The sequence below is a fragment of the Cetorhinus maximus genome, chromosome 23 (genome assembly GCF_964194155.1).
Source record: "Cetorhinus maximus chromosome 23, sCetMax3.hap1.1, whole genome shotgun sequence".
In the NCBI taxonomy this organism is placed as follows: Eukaryota; Metazoa; Chordata; class Chondrichthyes; order Lamniformes; family Cetorhinidae; genus Cetorhinus; species Cetorhinus maximus.
In genome coordinates, this window is record NC_135901.1 from 46,777,338 (window position 1) to 46,797,640 (window position 20,303).

Here is a 20,303-nt window from a genome sequence, read left to right on the forward strand (position 1 = left end):
GAATTCTCTACTTCACCCTATCTGCTGAGACACCAGCGAGTTCACAAGTAACTATAGTGATTGGATTTTGTTGTTGATCACATCCAGGACTGAACCATGTTCATTGGGGTCTGTTTCTGCTGATGTTAATAAACTTGTTACAACTCACTGGGGATGGTGCACTGTAATATCAAGCCCCACTGCTGCCCGAGCCAAGACAAATGTGAAAAGTTTTATTAGACCACCAGATTGCCCCAATTCTACCTAACTAATAACTAATTTAGGTTAACAGAATACGAGCACCAGGTTTGTAAACTTAACAAGTAAATAACTGTTTATTAAACAAATCGTCTTTAACCACTGGAAAAAGCAACATGAACTGCTAATTTTTAACTCTATTACAAGGTGTACCCCTTCTTAAACCCCTGCACACAAACACACACAAATACAAACGCAAACACACACACAAATACAAACGCAAACACAAATACAAATGCAAACACACACATAAATACAAACACACACAAATACAAGTGCAAACACACACACAAATACAAATGCAAACACACACACAAATACAAATGCAAACACACACACAAATACAAATGCAAACACACACACACAAATACAAACGCAAACACACACACAAATACAAATGCAAACACACACACAAATACAAACGCAAATAAACACAAATACAAACGCAAACACACACACAAATACAAACGCAAGCACACACAAATACAAATGCAAACACACACACACACAAATACAAACGCAAACACATAAATGCAAACACACACACATATACAAACGCAAACACACAAATACAAACGCAAACACACACACACAAATACAAACACACAAATATAAACACACAAATACAAACGCAAACACACACAAGCAAACACACACACAAGCACACGTAAGACACACAAAACATGGATTTTAAGAGTGAGATAAAACAGTTCAATAACACTAATCCAGAGTTCAGGATTAGATGGATTGACTTTGATTGCTTTCTTCCAAATTCCTTGCAGGTTGTTGTGGCTGACATGAGGTGGTCTCCCAGCACTTGCTGTCTGTAGTTCTATGGTTGACACTTGATTTTAATGTTTCTACTGGTGATTTCTCTGTTACGACCATGCAGTTGATAAAGCTGAGTTATTTAAAAATCCCAGAGGGAGACTTTAACCAAATATCATAACCTATAATATTAAATATTATGTTTAAGGTGCAACTCTAAATTCAGGAATCAGACCACCAGTTCTCGAGAGGTTTTATATTAAGCTAAAGGAAACATTTTATTAATTTACACAAGTTAAATGTATGCACATGGCTACAAATTACTAAGATCATAACTTTTAAATTCCCAAACTATTCTCCATGAAGGCAACAGCAACCCATAGACTTAACCAGACAGCAGGCAAAGCATTTTCACCTTACAAATTCAAAATGAGGTTCGTTTCACTTTGGTTCCTGTGGAGACAGTTGGAGGCTTACAGCTGCTTTTCTTACATTGCCTCTGTCCTACACACACAACACGGCTGTCTTGTTATACCTAGCACAGCTCATTGAATGTCAATTCTCATTGTATCACCAACCTCTTTGAACTCCACCTCTCTAACAATAAAACCCCTTTCATAGTACCAATTTTATTAGTAATATAAATATATTGCTTGGTCTCTGCAAGCTAGGTATCAGAATTCACCCCACTTTTTGAATGGTCTATTCAAAAAATGGAAATGCACTCTTTCTCTCTTACATCTCACAACTATTACACATTAAAGCACCCAGACCAGCTGGCTTTTGTCCAATTAAGACACCCACAGACTAAACCTCTATTTTAAAAGAAAAATATTTGATGACATTCCCCTCTTTTCCTCTTGACAGAGGCTTCTCAAAGAAAGCAGGATACAGTGGTATGAGGAATAGCCAGCTGGCTGCAATGGCAGGATTACTGGAATCTCACAAAACACAGGAGAGAGAGGTTTCAGGTCTTTCCTCTTTCCAGGCTAGGAGCTGATGTACTGCACAATCGCCACACAGAACCTGGCCACTTGGTCAGGAGCCAATCAAAACTCCATCGCTAGGCAGTTCCCTAGGCCTCCATTCCAATATCATTTTGTCCAACCAGGCACACTGTTCCAAGAGATAGCAACATTGTATATTCCACATCCTGTTCAAGGGAACATGCCTTTCAACTGCAGCCATGTTAGTTTTTAAAGCCAAGCCACAGTCCAAGAAAATTGGGAAAAAAGTGCTTTTACAACAGTCCAACAGAAATGAAAAGATATATTCCTTACAAACTTCATCCCAGTTATGCATGTTAACATTCTGGACAAAAGACAAATCAATCAGCTTTCTGTTAAATACAGTGTATTGAATCTTTTTAACACATCTAACACAAGTTAGTTCATTTCGAAGGGCTCTTCTTCTTTCCTGTCTCCTCCATCCTCGCCTCCAACAAGTGTGAGGAGCTCATGGAGCTTCTTTGTCACTAAGATTGAAATAATCTGATCAGCTGCCTCTGCTGCTTCCCTCCTCCCAGTGTTCATCTCCCATGTCCGTGCTCTGAACCCACATCTTTCTCCAGTTTCTCTCCCAACTCCACTCATGCCCCCCCACCCCCCCAGTGCTCATCTTGTCCATGAGACCCACCTCCTGCCTCATTGACCTATTCCCACTGAACTGCTGATAACCCAACTTCCCCATGTTCACTGATATTGTTAACAGTTTTCGCTCTTCAGATACTGTCCATCTCTCCCTCAAAGCATCAACCCCTTCCTCAAGGGACAAACCCTTGACACCACTATCCATGCAAACTACTGCCCCAACTCCAATTTCCCTTTCCTCTCCAAACTCTTTGGACATGTTCACACCTCCCAAATCTGTGCCCATCTATCCCAGAACTCCATGTCTGAATCCCTCCTATCAGGTTTCTGCCCTGCCACTGTACTGAAACATCTCTGATCAAAGCCACCAATGACATCCTATGTGACTGTGACAAAGGGAAACTATCCCTTCTCGACCTGTCTGCAGCCTTTGACAATGTTGCCCACACCATTCTGCTCCAACACCTCTCCACTGTCGTCCAGCTGGGTGGGGCTGCTCTCTCCTGGTTCCATTCTTCTCTATTGAATCACAGCCAGAGAAACACTTGTAATGTCTTCCCTTCCCACTCCCACAGTTACCTCTGGTGTCCCCAAAGGATCCAGCCTTGGCCTCTTCTTATTTCACATCAACATTCTCCCCTCAACGACATCACCTGAAAACACAGTGTCAGTTATCACGTGTACACTGTCAGTGCCCAGCTCTACCTCACCATCAGCTCTCTCCACTTCTCAACTTTTGTTAAATTATCAGACTGTTTATCTGATATCCAGTGGTGAATGTGCAGAAATTTCCACCAATTCAATATAGCGAAGACTCAACCCATTGTTTTCATTCCCGAGCTACCAACTCCATTCCTCTCCCTGGCAACTGTCTGAGACTAAACCAGACTTTTTGGATGCTTGATGCCAGGTTTGACCCCGATATATGTTGTGACTTGGGTGTCTGTGTCCTGGTGATTTTCCAGTCACACTGATTTTGTGAATCTTTCCGCACAGGCAGAACAGACAAACATTTCTCCTTCCATAATCAGAGACTGATAATATCTGATTTCAATGATTCCATAAGATCTTGTCGAGATTTTTTGTTTGAGTTTCCCCATCTGAAAATCCTCTCCCTCTAATCCCCTGTAAACACAGTTGACAAAAGTCATCACTGTCAGTACCGGTTAGAAACTCAGAACAGACAATTCTAGTTTCTATGGAATATTCTTTTGCCTTTCATTCCCCCAAATCTATAAATCCCTGTCCCACACACTCCTCCCCTTCTCTGCTCATTGTTCCAGATTCAGTGCATGGTCTCCAACTAATTCTTTTCCCCTCTCCAGATTCTCTCTCTTCCTGTCCTTAAAGTGGTGACTCAGGCTGTAGGCCAATCCCACTCCTTCACTCCAATTCTACCAAATAATTCAGCTAAGAACAAATGCTCCTTAATGACTTGATGCATCGTTTTGAATGTTCGGAAAGCATTAACTATTCCCAATTATGGAGAACAGAAAGTCCAGTGGCTAATTCAAAGCTTCCTTCTCCCCAGGTCTGTTCCAACAAGCTGTGTCTATCTGAATAACATTTATAGAGACTCACTCACTCAGTAAGTGATCAGATCTCACTGAACTATGACACAAGCTGTATCTATTTGAGTTACATTGATGCAGACTCACTCACTCAGTAAGTGATCAGATCTCACTGAACTGCAAGAACAGAGGCACTACAAGTGCAGAGGCATGAGTGATAATCTTCCAGTCTTCCTCAGACACAGAGGAGGTGCCAGTGGACTGGAGATCTGTGAATGTTACACCCTTGTTCAAAAAGAGATGCGAGGATAAAGCTGGCAACTACAGGCCAGTCATTTTGACCTCAGTGGCAGGGTAACTTCTGGAAACTATAGTCCGGGATAAAATCAATCATCACTTAGACAAGTGCAGGATAATTAAAGAAAACCAGCATGGATTCATCAAGGGAAAAATCATGTTTAACTAACTTGCTGGGGTGTTTTGAGGAGGTAGCAGAAAGGGTTAATAAGGGAAACGTTGATGTGTATATGGATTTTCAAAAGGTATTTGATACAGTGCCACACAAAAGACTTTTCAGCAAAATTCTTGGCCATGGAATAAAAGGGAAAGTAGGAACTTGGATAAGAAACTAGCCGAGTGACAGGAACCAGAGAGTAGTGGTAAATGGTTGTTTTACAGATTGGAGGAAGATTTGTGGTGGAATTGCTCAGGGGTCAGTGTTGGGACCCTTGCCCTTCCTGATATATATTAATGACCAAGTCTGTGGTGTGCAGGGCATGATTTCAAAATTTGCAGACGATACGAAGATTGGAAATGTTGTCAACTGTGATAGGGAAAGTCATGAACTTCAAAAGGACATAGACATTTTGGTGGATTGGGCAGACAAGTGGCAGATGAAGTTCAATGCAGAGAAGTGTGAGGTGATTTGTTTTGGCAGGAAATGTATGGTGAGATAGCATAAAATAAAGGGAGAGCCTCTAAAGGAGGTGCAGGAACAGAGGGAACTCGGTGTGTACGTACTTAAGTCATTGAGGATGGCAGGGAATGTTGAGAGAGCAGTTAATAAAGCATTTAGTATCTTAGACTTCATTAATATGGGTATTGAGTACAAGAGTAAGGAGGTCATGTTGAACTTGTATAAGACACTTGTCAGGCTTCACCTGGAGTACTGTGTCCAGTTCAGGGCACCATACTTGAGGAAGGATGTGAAGGCTTTGGAGAGAATACATAGGAGATTAAAAAGAATAATTCCCGGGATGAAGAACTGTAGCTATGAGGATAGATTAGAGAGGTTAGGACTGTTTTCCTTGGAGAAAGGAAGGCTAAGAGGAGATTTAATAGACGGATTCAAGATCCTGAGGGGTATGGACAGGGTAGTGAGAAAATGTTCGCACTCAAGAGAACATCAAGAACTGGAGGGCACAGATTCAAAATAATTGAAAAAAGAAGTAATTGTGATATGAGGAAAAAAAATCACCCAGAGGGTGGTTGGATTCTGGAACAAACTTCCTGAAAGGGTGGTGGAGGCAGGTTCGATCGAGGTATTCAAAGGGGAGTTGGATTGTTACATGGAGAGAGAGAATGTGCAAGGTTACGGGGATAAGGCAGGGGAGTGGGACTAGGTGGAATGTTCTTTCAGCGAGTCAGTGCAGACTCAATGGACAAATTGGCCTCCTTCTACACTGTAAAGATAATGTGATACTGTGAAGAACAACATCAACTTCTATTTATATCAAGCTTTTAACATGATAAAATGTCCCAAGGAATTTCACAGGAGCAGGACATATTAGGCCAGATGGCCAAAAGCTTGGTCAAAAAGGTCAGTTATTAGGACTGTCTGAAAGGGGGAAAGTGAATGAGAAAGGTGAGAGGTTTAGGGAGGAAATTCCAGAGCTTAGGGTCCAGGCAGCTGAAAGCACGGCCACCAATGGTGGAGTGATTAAAATCGGGGATGAAGGACATCTGGTAATGGTGCTCCATGTATGTGGGCCCCATAGCCCAGGCTCAAGGCCCAAATCTGAACTTTGGGACATAGTTTGACCATCCCTGGTTTCAGAGAAAAACAATTCCCCAAAAAAACATCTTGTAGGATTTTTGTTTATTGATACCATAAAAAGTTTGGACCAGTTGAGTCCTCCTGTGCACTCGATGGAGATTGACATTAACATAATTAAAAGTCTCTGTATTTCAGTGTCAGAACAATATGTTTTAGCAAAGATAAAAAAATAAATAAATACTGAACAGAACAAACCGGGAGAAATAAACATCAGGTCAATCACCATTGGAAAGTGATAAGTTAGTGGTCACTGTTTCAGGTGGGACTCCTTCAGAATGAACACTTCCCACCACCAGCACCAACCCCCCTCCCCCATCCCCCTCCCTGTGAACTGAACATTCCTTCAGCCACTCATCCACCCATTGCACATCCACCCAATGGCTCCCAGCCTGGATTGACATTCAGCATGAACCCAGTGAGAGGGTGAGCTGGCCCCCGGGATGTCAGAATGGACAAGAGCTGGAAGTGGTTCCAATCAATACATTTTCTGTGTCCTTGTTAAAAACAGGAAACTTAATATTTTGTCAAACCCCCATGTGCACACCCTTGGTGAATTAAAATTTCTCACCCAGGCCTTTCCTCTGGTTTCAACATGGTGCATCTTGCGTGGGTTCAGCAGAGGTAGAGACGGGCTGCTCGAGAGATGGGGGCAGAGTGTCGGGAGATGGGGGCAGCAAGTCAGGAGATGGGGCAGAGTGTCGGGAGATGGGGGGAGCGTGTCAGGAGATGGGGGCGGAGTGTCGGGAGATGGGGCAGAGTGTCAGGACATGGGGCAGCGTGTCGGGAGATGGGGGCAGAGTGTCGGGAGATGGGGGCAGAGTGTCAGGAGATGAGGGCAGAGTGTCGGGAGATGGGGGCAGAGTGTCGGGAGACTGGCAGAGTGGCGGGAGATGGGGGCAGAGTGTCGGGAGATGGGGGCAGAGTGTCGGGAGATGGGGGGCAGAGTGTTGGGAGATGGGGCAGTGTGTCGGGAGATGGGGCAGAGTGTTGGGAGATGGGGGCAGAGTGTCGGGAGACTGGCAGAGTGTCGGGAGATGGGGGCAGAGTGTCGGGAGATGGGGGCAAAGTGTCGGGAGATGGGGGGCAGAGTGTTGGGAGATGGGGCAGTGTGTCGGGAGATGGGGCAGAGTGTCGGGAGATGGGGCAGCATGTCGGGAGTTGGGAGATGGGGGCAGAGTGCCGGGAGATTGGCGCAGTGTGTCAAGAGGTGGGGGCAGAGTGTCAGGAGATGGGATATATACTGTACGTGTTGCTCAGCTTCATAATCCACATCTATCAGTAATGGACTTGCTGCCATCTCGAACAAAACTGTTTTCACCACTAAGGCTCCGCTGGTATTTAATAGTCTTCATGACATCATCGCACTGGGACTGGATGACATCATCGCATTGGGACTGGATGACATCATAAGAGTCCATTGTTTCTTAATGATCCACATCAATAACAAGAGGAAATATTAATAAACCTGAGCACATTATCTAGGCTGACACTCCAGGGTGACACTGAGGGACTGCTGCACTGTCAGAGACAGCATCCTTCACATGGAACTTGTGGAGGCTCTGGTCACAATCTTCCAATCCTCCTTATACTGTAGTGGTGTCAAAGAACTGATAGATTGTAAATGTTACACCCCTGTTCAAAAACACAGCTATTCTAGGACAATCAGCTTCATATCAGTTGTGGGGAAAGGCTGGAGACAATAATCTGGGAGAAAATCAATTGGCACTTGGAAAAGTATCGGTTATTTCCAGCATTTTCTGGTTCTAACACTGATACTTCCCTGGATCCCAAGGCTCTCTGGGAGGTGTGGGGAGCTGGGACGTATCCATGAGAGTAACCAAAGGTCTGAGAACTGAAAGAATCTAGAGTTAAGAGAGGAGAAAAGATCCAAAAATGGAGCCATTAGGAACAGGACATCAATCAGTCTCCTCTTATCCTGGAGAAATCAAGGACTCGACATTCTGAGAGTTTGAAACAAAGCTGATTTATTTAACAGACATCAAGATATTAAACTTCAGCCCAGTTACAGGGATTATGAACAGCAATAGAAACAAACCAAAACTGTCAGAATGAACACAGTTCAGTTCTGGATGTGATTAACAGCAGCAATAACAGCAGAATCCAACCCCTGCTGTCACTTGTGAACTCGCTGGTGTCTGAGCAGGTGGGATGACTAAGTGAATCCCTTCCTACATTCGGAGAAGGTGAACAGCATCTCCCCAGTGTGAACTCGCTAGTGTGTCAACAAGTTGGATAAATGAGTGAATCCCTTTCCACACTCGGAGCAGGTGAACGCTCTCTCTCCAATGTGAATTCACTGGTGTACACTGAGGTGGAAAGAAGGTTGAATCTCTACACAGGAAGTGCAGCGGAATGGCCTGTCCTTGTGTGAATTCGCTGGTGTTTCAGCAGGGTGGATAACAGAGTGAATTTCTTCCCACACTCAGAGCAGGTGAATGGTCTCTCTCCAGTGTGAATTCGCTGGTGTCTCAGCAGGTTAGATAACAGAGTGAATTTCTTCCCACACTCAGAGCAGGTGAATGGTCTCTCTCCAGTGTGAATTCGCTGGTGTTTCAGCAGGTGGGATGACTGAATGAATCCCTTCCCACACTTGGAGCAGGTGAAAGGCCTCTCTCCAGTGTGAATTCGCTGGTGCACTTTGAGGTTCGATGAAGTCCTGAATCTCTTTCCACAGGAAGTACAACTGAATGGCCTCTCCTCAGTGTGTATTCGCTGGTGCTTCAGCAGGTCAGGGGACCCAGTGAATCCTTTCCCACATACCGTGCAGGTGAATGGTCTCTCTCCAGTGTGAACGAGCTGGTGTGTCAGCAGGTATGATGACCGAGTGAATCCCTTCCCACACTCGGAGCAGGTGAATGGTCTTTCCTCTGTGTGAATTCGTTGGTGTGTCAGCAGGGTGGATAACTGAGTACATCTCTTCCCACACTCGGAGCAGGTGAATGGTCTCTCTCCAGTGTGAACTCGCTGGTGTGTCAGCAGGTGGGGTAACTGCTTGAATCCTTTCCCACACTCGGAGCAGGTGAATGGCCTTTCCCCAGTGTGACTGCGTCGATGGGTTTCCAGTTTGGATGGATAATTGAATCCTTTCCCACAGTCCTTACATTTCCACGGTTTCTCCATGGTCGAGGTGTCCCTGTGTCTCTCTAAGTTTGATGATCAGTTGAAGTCTCATCCACACAGAGAACACGTGTACAGTTTCTCCCCACTGTGAATGGTGTGATGTTATTTCAGGCTTTATAACTGGTTAAAGCTCTTTCCAGTCAGTGCAGTGGGACACTCTCACTCGGGTGTGTGTGTGTCTCGGTGCTTTTACAGTCACACTGATATTTGAAATCTTTCCCTACAGACAGAACAGACAAACGTTTCTCCGTCCACATTCAAAGGTGATAATATTCAGGTCCTGATGAATCGAGTGACTCTGTCAGATCTTGATGTGATGTTTGGTTTGGGTTTCCTGCCTGAAAACCCTCCCCTTATAATTATCTGTAAAAGGAGTTTACAACGGCCATCACTTTAAGAACAGGATATAAATTCACAGCAGACAATTCTAGTTTCTATGGAACATTTTTTCCTCTTTTGTTCCCCGAAAGCTGCAAATCCCCGTCCCACACACTTTCCCTCCTCCCTGTGCTGAAATCCAGACAGAGTTTTGGACAATTATTTCTGTATCTTTTTAACAAATTTCTCCAACTGGAGTTGACAATATGTCTGATCATTCACTTCAGTGATTACTCGTGACAAAACATTAATCTGAAACCCCCTGACCGTCCATACAGAATAGCAGATGTTAACCTTGTGTCCAAAACTTACTGTGTGGAGATTTAATGAGCGATTATGAAGGTGATTTCTCCCAATGTCCCAGAGTTTCCTTCCTTCCTTCTCTCCCTCTCTAACTGAGTTAAACCTGGGATCAGTCTCATGGCCCATTCTGGTTCCTGCTTCTCTTCCTGATGACTAATTAACTCCAATTAAATACTGAGAAGACTGAAGACACTGTTTTCAGTCCCTGCTCCAATCTCCATTTCCCAGATACCAACTCCATCCCTCTCCCTGGGAACAGTGTGAGATTAAACCAGTCTGTTCACAACCTCGGTGTTACATTTGATCTCGAAATGAGCTGCTGACCTCATGTCTGTGCCATCACTAAGATCACCTGTTTCCACCTCCGTAATATCACCCGACCTCACTCCTGTCTCAGGAGTGTCTCATCTGCTGCTGAAACCCTTATCACTGCCATGTTTACCTCCAGACTGGACCATTCCAACACACACCTGGCTGGACTCCCACATTCTAACCTCTGTAACCTTGAAGACATCCATATTTCTGCTGTCTGTGTCTTCACTCACAGCTAGGCCCATTCCCTGACCTTCCTTGGCTCCCGTTCAAGCAGCAACTTGATATTAAAATTCTCATCCTTGTTTTCAAATCCCCCAATGGCCTCCTCTCTGTGGCTCCTGCAGACCCACAACCCTCTATGATATCTGCACTGCTCTAATTCTAGCATTCCCTGTTTTAAATGTTCCACCATTAGTGTCCGTGCCTTCAGTTCCCTCGACCCCAAGCTCTGAGATTGTCTCCCTCTGTCTACCACACTTTCCCCCTTTAAGACAATTGAGTATTAATAAAAAAAGACATTCTGTTAAAACATTTTATCTTGTACTCATCAGGATAGAGGGAAGAATACCAAATCTCAAAAATTATCAGTCAGGCTAGTAATGTGGCTCACTTACACTTGCTAGACCTGTCCTCTGCAGGCGGAAGGAACAAGTCCAGGCATGGGGTCTTTTGTGGAATTAAACAAAAGCAGAGTGGATTACAGCTCCTGGCTGTATTGTCCATGGCAACAACCAATCAGAGCCGACGGGCCAACCAATCAGCACCCTTTTCTCGTGCAGTATAACTTTTGGTTCCCTTTGAAATTTGGGATTCTTGCGTCTGTCCTGGTGAGTGCAACAGGAAAAGCTTTGACAGCTTGTCTCTTTTTTCGTTAATAATCAAATTCTGCACAAACAAGCGACTATTTAAGTATTTTGGTCACCTCCTTCTGTGTCTGAATGTTATACTTTATTTTATGATTTCCTGTGAAGCTCACTGGGGTGATTTATGATGTTAATAGAAGTTGTTGTTGGTTCTGACTGTTCCCCTGATCTCCTGTTTTACAACAACCCATTGATTTCACACCAAACTCTATCTCTGATTTATTGTCCTTCCTGCGGGTCATTCATCCGGGCCTGCAGCCTCTGTAAAGATAGCGACCACGCATGCTGCCTGTTGGACATTGCCCCCTATAAAGATGGTGACCGCACATGCGCTCTGCTGCTTCTTGCCCCCTATAAAGATGGTAACCGCTCATGCGCTCTGCAGCTCCTCGCTCCGTATAAAGATGGTGACCGCACATGCGCTCTGCAGCTCCTTGCCCCCTATAAAGATGGTGACCGCACATGCGCTCTACTGCTCCTTGCCCCTATAAAGATAGTGACCGCACGTGCTCTCTGCTGCTCCTTGCCCCGTTAACTCGGGCCTACTTCCAGAGAAATGGCCTAATCTGTGTTTGGGAGAATGGTTCCTTATTGAGGGTTTAGGACAGAGACCGTGAATTCATAAAGCCTCCCAACTCACCCGCCAGCCCTATCAATGCTAACCGGTTTTTTTTCCAGCTGTCAGTCCGCACTCGATCTTTGTAAATCCCGCATTTTAAATCCGCTCGCTCCAGCTCTCCTCACGTCTGTGTTCACGCTCTACACATGCTTCAGCTCACAATGATTGACGGCAGGTCCGGACCAATAGGAACAGGGGGCTGGCCTGGAGGACCAGCGGGAGCGGCTGTTCCTCCGACCAATCGGAGTGAATGAGGGGCGTGGCCGGGTATGAATTGGAGCATGCGCAACGCGTGTGGGGATCGGGATGAAGGCGGTCGGGTTGAAAGTCCAGCGGCTGAGAAAGGGCCGAGTGCAGGAGAGGAATGGAGCCGGAGGCTGGACTGGGAGGATTCACAAACACCCGGTGTAGCACTCCAAACCCGGATTACAAACTCCCGGAGCCCAGTTTACACCCAGTGTTTGGAAACTCCTTTTACAGGGGGTTAGAAGAGGAGGATTTACACACAGCAAACTTCAACCCAGAGAAATGTTTGTCTATTAATTTCTATCCTGGACTGACAGGGATGTTTTTTATAGTCTCCTTTTTACAGGATTTTCAATGGGACGGATTTGGAGACGGGGAAACTCAAACCAAACTTCACATCAAGATCTGACAGAGTCATTCGATTCCTCAGCACCTGAATATCATCGGACTTTGATTGTAGAAGGAAAAAGTTTTGTTCTGTTTGTGGAAAAAGCACCAACATTTTCAAAATCCTGGTTAGACTGCACATGAACCACTGTAATAAAAATAAAAAATGCTGGAAGTACTCAGCAGGCCTGGCAGCATCTGTGGAGAGAAACAGAGTTAATGTTTCGAGTCAACATGACCTTTCATCAGGACAGGAATACTGTGTTCAGTTCCGGGCATCACACTTTAGGAAGGATAGACTATATTGGCCTTAGTGGGAGAGCAGTGCAGATGTACCTGAATAACAACTGGACTCCAAGCGTTAAATTATGAGGAGTGGTCAAACAAATGCATCAGAGTAATTACAGCACAGAAAGAGGCCATTCAGCCCATTGAGTCAATGCCAGCTCTCTGTAGAGCTGTCCAGTCTGTCTCATTGCCCCGCTGTGTCTTCAACCCCCTGCATGTTTATTTCTCTTAAATGCTGGTCCAATTTAATTTTAAAGCATTGATCATGTCTGCTTCCAGCCCCCTCGTAGGCAGTGAGTTCTGGGTTATTACCACTTGTTGTGTAAAATATTCCTCCCTGCATTTGTCCTGTATCTATTGCCCATAACCTTCAATCTGTGTCCCCCTAATCCTTGTACCATCACCAGATGGAAACAACATTTTCTTTGTCCACCTTATCTGAACCTGTCACAATCTTGTTCACCTCTATCTAATCTCCTCTCAACTCTGTAACTCCAAGAAGAACAACTTCAGCTTCTCCAATCTCACTTTGGAACCGAATTCCCTTTTTCCTGGAACCATTCTGGTAAATCTCCTCCGCATCCTCTCAAGGACCCTCACCCCTTTCCTAAAGTGTGGCGACCTGAACTGGATGCAATACTCCTGTTGTGACCTAACCAGAGCTTTATAACGGGTCAGCTTATTTTCCCTGCGTTTATACACATTAAATCTGCTTATGAAGCCCACGATCTCATATATTTTGCGATCTGCTCTCTCAATATGTCCTTTCGCCTTCAAATGTGTATGCACAACAACCCCCAGGTCCCCCAGTCCCTACACACCCTTTTGGACTGTACCATTGAGTACCCTATTCATTCTGCCAATATTCATCATCTCACGGTGAGGTTTGTATTCCCTGGAATTTAGAAGATTGAGGAGGATTTTCTCGAAGTTTTCATGATATAAATTGGAAATGGTGTGGTAGAAAGACGGGAACTATTTCCATTGGTTGGGGAATCCAGGACTGAGCAACATAGTCTAAACATTAGAGCCAGAACTTTCAGGAGTGAGATTAGGAAAATCTTCTCCAGGTAAAGTTGGGAGAAGTTTGAAATTCTCTTCCTCAATTAGCAGTTCATGCTTGATCAATGTTCAGTTTCAATCTGGTATTGATAGATCCTTCCTAACACAAGGTATAAATCAAGGGACAGGAGACAAAGGGTCACAGATCAGCCGTGATCTGATTGCATGGTGGGACAGACTCGACGGGCTAAATGGCCAACTCCTAGAATCATTGAAACTTAGAGCACAGAAGGAGGCCATTCAACCCTTTGTGCTTGTGCTGACTCTTTGAAAGAGCAGTTGTGTTTCGTCCCAAATACCCACTTTCTGTTTGTAACCCTGTAAGTTCCTCTATCCCAAATCCCTGTCAACTCCCTTTTAAAATTCCTGATAGAATCAGGTTCCAGCACCTTTTCAGGTAGAATGTTCCAGATCCTGAGAACTCTCTGTTGGTTTAGAAACTGCTGAACTCGATGTTGAGTGTGGAAGATTATAAGTGGGAGTGGGGCGGAGAATTAAAATGACCAGTGACCGGAAGCTCAGGGTCAAGCTCACAGACTGAACGGAGGTTGTTCCATAAAGTGATCACCCAACCTGTGTTTGGTCTTCCCAATGTCGAGAAGATCACATCGTGAGCAGTGAATACAGTAACTAAACTGCAAGAAGTACAAATAAATCACTGTTTGGTTCCATCTTGCACAACCTTGAGAACAGCCTGAAGAGAGATACTTTACTTGAAGAATAAAGGTTAAAATATAATTACATTGTCTATCTCAGAGTGTAATCCAAGAACAACACCTTGTATTTACAGGAAGGGTTGTGGGGCTGGAGGAGGTTACAGAGAAACTGAGGATCCGGTTGACATTGTCTATCTCACCGATGTCAAATTCATTTTCCATGGTGGCTCTGATCCAATATCCTGACACTGGCTGAGGGCAACATTCAGCAGAATTTATAAAAATGGAACTAGATACAAATGAACTATATCAGTATTTACGGACACCTCGGTTTTATTTATTGTTCCTGCTGCTCCCGATACCCGGCATCTCTTCGCTTGAATCATCACATCGACACTCGGGGCAAATGACTGGGCTGAGGCCTGTCTCAGATAAAAACACGAGGACCACTTGTCACCACAGAATCATAGAAATTGTAGCACAGAGGAGGCAATTCAGCCCATCATGTCTGTACTGGCTGAAAATGAGCAAACCAGTCTAATCCCGCTTCCCAGCTCTTGGTCCATAATCCTGTAGGTTACAGAACATCCAGTGTATATCCCAGTACTTCTTAAATCTGTGTATTTCTGCCTCCACCACCCTTTCAGTCAGTGAGTTCCAAGACCCACCACCCTCTGGATAAAAGCATTATTGAACTCCCCTCTAATCCTTCCACTAATTACTTTAAATCTCTATCCTCTTGGTTCTGACCTCTGTAAATGAAATGGGTCCTTCCTATCTGGGACCCTCATAATTTTTACACCTCAATTAAATCTCCCCTCTTCCTCCCCTGTCCCAAAGAAAACAACCCCAGCCTCTCCAATCTTTCCTCAGAGTTAAAATTATCCAGCCCTGCCAACATCCAGGTAAATCTCTTCTGCGCCCACTCTAGTGTGATCACATCCTTCTTGTAATGTGCTGACTACAACTGGACTCAGTACTCTAGCTGTGCTCTAACTAGTGTTTTTTTTATAGTTCTAGAATAACTGCGCTCTCACCTTCCATTAACTTCAATGTGATGGAAACTGACAGCTGGAATCTGTCAGCATTTGAAAGATATTTACAAATGATTCAAGGGTTTCTTACAGTTGGGATCTTTCTCTGTTCTGTCCATTCGAGGTGTTCGATAACAGAGTTTCTCCTGTGAATATCGAGCTGGAGTTTTGGGCTGTGATATTTTTCCTTGTTCATCTTGTTGACTCTAAATGGTGAATCTTGTGGATTCAGACACCAGATAAGCTCACAACAGATTGTCTCACGCTGACTTTATTAACAGCACCTCAGTAATACAGACAGGGTATTGTTCCCCGATCCAGAGAACAGGGATATTGTTGGGGTAGACTCCTTGTTGTTCGAGTGCCCAAACTGTAAATGATTTAATCATTTCCTGTGGGTCCTCTCCTGACTGAAGATTTCGGTGTGGGATCGACAAGGCCATCCACAGAACTGACCGTTCATATTGTTGTTGGTGGTGCTTGGGTTAACTTCTGCAGCTGTGCCACCTCTGACCTTCCTGTGGGCATGTCGGATGTTGAGTTTGGTGTAGATGGTCCTTGAAACACGCTGAAGCAAATTTCAGTGCTTGCCTCCACATATACACTCATAGAGCACAGGAGAAGGCCATTCGGCCCATTGTGTCCACGCTGCTCACAAAGTTCTGGCTACACTAATCCCATTATCCAGTGCTTGGCCCATAGCCCTGGAGGCTAAGGCATTGCAAGTGAATATTTAAATACTTCTAAAATGTTAGAAGCATTTCTGACTCAACCACCCAAATCATTTACACCCTTTCAGGCAGTGAGTTCTAGACTCCCACCACCCTCTTGGTGAAAAAACAATTCTCCTGAACTCCCCTCTTAGCCTTCAACCTCTTACCTTAAATCTATGCCCCCCGGGTTATTGACCCCTCTACTAATGGAAAAAGTGCCTTCCTATCCACCCAACTATGCCCCTCATTATCTTATACACCACTATCAGGTCCCCTTCGCTGCTCTAGGGAAAACAACCCCAGCCTATCCAATCTTTCCTCATAGCTCAGACTCTCCAGCCCTGGCAGTATCCTGGTAAATCTCCTCTGCACCCTCTCCAGTGCAATCACATCCTTCCTATAATGTAGAGACCAGAACTCGGCTGGACGACTGCAGTGTTTTCCAAGGAGAGACGGTCTGCAATGCAGGAGTTTGTGAGGCTTCTTTTTTAGGGTGTCCTTGTATCGGTTGTACTGACCACCTTGATGTTGTTTGCCCTGAGACAGTTCCCCATGGAAGATCAGCTTGGGATTTCTGTGATTGTCCATGTGGGAACATGGCCTGGCCATCGGAGCTGAATTTTCTGGAGGGTGGTCTCCAAGCTGTTGAACCCAGCGTGATGGAGAACCTCGTTGTTTGTGATTTTTGTCCTGCCATCTAATTCTCAGGATGGACCTCGGGTGTCTTTGCTGGAAGTGTTCCAGAGCTTTGATGTGGCTCCAAGAGCAGACCCAGGATTCTGCTCCATACAGCAGGGTGGTCAGGACAATGGCCTGGTAAAGTTTGATTTTAGTTTTCAGTTTAATGCCATGCTGCTTCCAGACAGATAATACCATGGATTTGGACTAGACTGCACAGGAGTTCAAGGGATATACAGCAGAGAACCAGGCCATTCAGCCCAATCAGTCCATGCTGGTGTTTACGCTCCACTCGAGCCTCCTCCCATTTTTTCCAGTCTAAATCTACCAATGTAATCATCTATTCCCTTCTTTCTCCATTTCCCCCTGAAATGCACCTATTTTATTCACTTCCTGATGCAAATTCTATGCAATTCACCCCTGTCCCTAGAGGATGGATCTTTGGCCCAGTGGGCTAGTGGAAGGGAGGGAAGCAGCAGAGGCAGCTGATCGGATTGTCTCAATCTTAGTGACAAAGAAGCTCCATGAGCTCCTCACACTTGTTGGAGGTGAGGATGGAGGTGACAGGGGAGAGGCAGAGTCCTTCAAAAGGAAATAACTTGTGTTAAAGGTACTAAAAAGACTCAATACACTGTATTTAACACACAGCACTTCAAAAATACAAATGGCCCCCTGTAACTGGGCTGGGGTTTATGAAGATCAACAGAAACCGACCCCAATGAACATAGTTCAGTCCTGGATTTGATTATCAGCAAATCCCAATCACTGTCGTTACTTGTGAACGTGTTGGTGCCTCAGCAGGTTGGATGATCGAGTGAATCTCATCCCACACTCCGTACAGCTGAACGGTCTCTCCCCAGTGTGAATTCTCTGGTGTACCGTAAGGTCAGATGACCATCTGAACCCAGTCCCACAGTGAGAGCACCTGAATGGTCTCTCGTCAGTGTGAACACGTTGATGGGACATCAGGTTCCCGGAACTTTTGAAGCACTTCCCGCAGTCTGGGCATTTAAAAGTTTTCTCCCCAGTGTGAACTCGCTGGTGTTTCAGCAGGATGGATGGATCAATGAATCCCTTACCACACTCGGAGCAGCTGAATGGTCTCTCCCCAGTTTGTATTCGCTGGTGTCTCTGCAGGCTGGATAACTGAGTGAATCTCTTCCCACACTCTGAGCAGGTGAAGGGTATTTCTCCAGTGTGAGTTTGTTGGTGTCTCAGCAGGTTAGATACACTGATGAATCCCTTCCCACACTCAGAGCAGTTGAAAGGCCTCTCCCCAGTGTGAATTCGCTGATGTGTCAGGAGGTGGTGTAACTGAGTGAAGCACTTCCCACACTCGGAGCAGGTGAACGGTCTCTCCCCATGGTGAATTCGTTGATGTGTCAGGAGGTGGTGTAACTGAGTGAATCCCTTCTCACACTCGGAGCAGGTGAACGGTCTCTCCCCGTTGTGAACTCGCTGCTGTCTCAGCAGGGAGGATAACTGAGTAAATCCCTTCCCGCACTCGGAGCAGGTGAACGGTCTCTCCCCAGTGTGACTGCGTCGATGAGTTTCCAGGTCACGCTCCCACTATCAAAGGTAAACTAACCATTGCCTTGGGTGGTAACTGCTCCAAATTAGAACATAACAAACAGGAGCAGGGATTGACCATTTTGCACCTCGAGCACCTCATCGTGTCAGAGAGTCAGAGCTAAGGGGAGGCCATTCAGCCCGGGTCATAGGAACAAAGGACTCAGGGGCAGGAGTAGGCCATTCAGCTCCTTGACCCTGCTTCACCATTCATTGAGGTCATGGCTGATCTGGTTGTGGCCTCAACTCCACTTTCCTGTCTGCCCCCCATAACCTTCGACCCCCTTGTCTATAAAAAATCTGTCTAATTCAGCCTTGTGTAAATTCAATGACCAAACCTCTGATGAAAATAAGTCCGCAGGCTAATGACCCACTGAGAAAAAAAATCTCCTTAACTCCATCGGAAAAGGGAGATCTCTTCCTCTTCTGGAAACTAACTAACCTGCATTTCCCCGCGTTTTCCCCGGAGACGTGCATTTTCTGTCCAATTCTCCTTTGAAATCCGTGATTGAATCTGCCTCCCCCACACTCTCAGGTAGTGCATTCCAGATCCTAACCACTCGCTGTGTAACAGAGAAACCCCTTTAGAATTATTGGCTTCGGGACAATCATAATACTTGGTAACAGAAAAGCACTGAGAGGCTCGAAGGGAGACGGCAACAGTTGTAGGGGAGCTGGTTCCTGGGGACATGGATGTGTCTGCAGTGGGTGGGATCAGACTGTTTCCATGTATCCACAATGAATGTCCCACCCTTTATTTGGGAAGAGTAAAACTGATAGGGAATAATTGTCATTGCTTTTCAGCAATCTGAAGCTTTCACTCGCTGAGCCATTGGTTTAGGATACCTTACAGAGCGCAGGTACTTTTATTAAGTCTCTGTGGCGCAATTGGTCAGCGTGTTCGGCTGTTAACTGAAAGGTTGGTGGTTCGAGACCACCCAGGGACGAAACTGCCACTGTTTTCTCCCCATCATCACTCATTAACGCTCTGCTTTGTTCTGGGGCCCTGAAACCACAAAAAAATCCCCCACCCTCACGTTGAAAACTCGGCTGTCGCCCATTGAGTTCCCACACCAAGCTCTGTTTATGGATATTCATTTCAGATATAACAAAGAATATGAACGATCATGTACCCCCATCTAAATCAATAGAGATCTATGAGGCTATTGGTTGAAACAAACACATCAATTAATCGCCTCTTCCTTAGCTCCACGGTGAGTGAGACAGGAAAAAGTAACAATATTCCAGCCCCACACTCTCCAATCACCCGCTGCCAGTGGAAACATCTTATTTTGCTGAATGTTATCTTCAGAAATGGTGGAGAGCGAATCTAATGTGGCTGCAAGATCCAGCATTCAGTTCATATTCAACAACAAACAGGAATGGGAGTGATGCAACTTCTCCACACAACTGGGAGATAATGTTTTTCCCTTGCATTGAGATAACCACTGCACTACAGAAACAATGGGCAGAACCACAGGGACTGACTTAGAATGTCAAACCGTGCAGCCTTACTGCACTTCCAAACCCTGTTTTGTGGAAGTACAATTCAGCTGAAAAACATAACCATGCGGCAGAAAAAATGACCTGACATTAGAATCATAAAATGACAGAGCACATCAGCAGGTCATTCAACACTTCACACATGTGTGAACTATCTCACTGCAATTCGTCTCATTTATTGTCTCTTTCTCATAAACGTACCTTTTGGAGAAATTTATTCAAAGCCTGGGGAAGTGCCAATGTCACATGGCTGTGAGATAATGTATTCGGCTATTATTTGCCAACAAGCGGGAATTGTGCAACTTCTCACAATTAGATGATCCAGTTTTGATAATATTTTTGCCAGTTTTCGAGCTGGCGACCTTGCACATGTGAAGCGAATGTGAT

At 45.0% G+C, this 20,303-nt stretch overlaps 1 non-coding gene across 1 annotated transcript; it reads left to right on the forward strand.

Moving 5' to 3' along the window:
• Positions 1–19,286: 19,286 nt before the first annotated feature.
• Positions 19,287–19,360, forward strand: trnan-guu (transfer RNA asparagine (anticodon GUU)). The gene has a single exon. It is a non-coding gene; the product is annotated as a tRNA-Asn (tRNA).
• Positions 19,361–20,303: the final 943 nt, after the last annotated feature.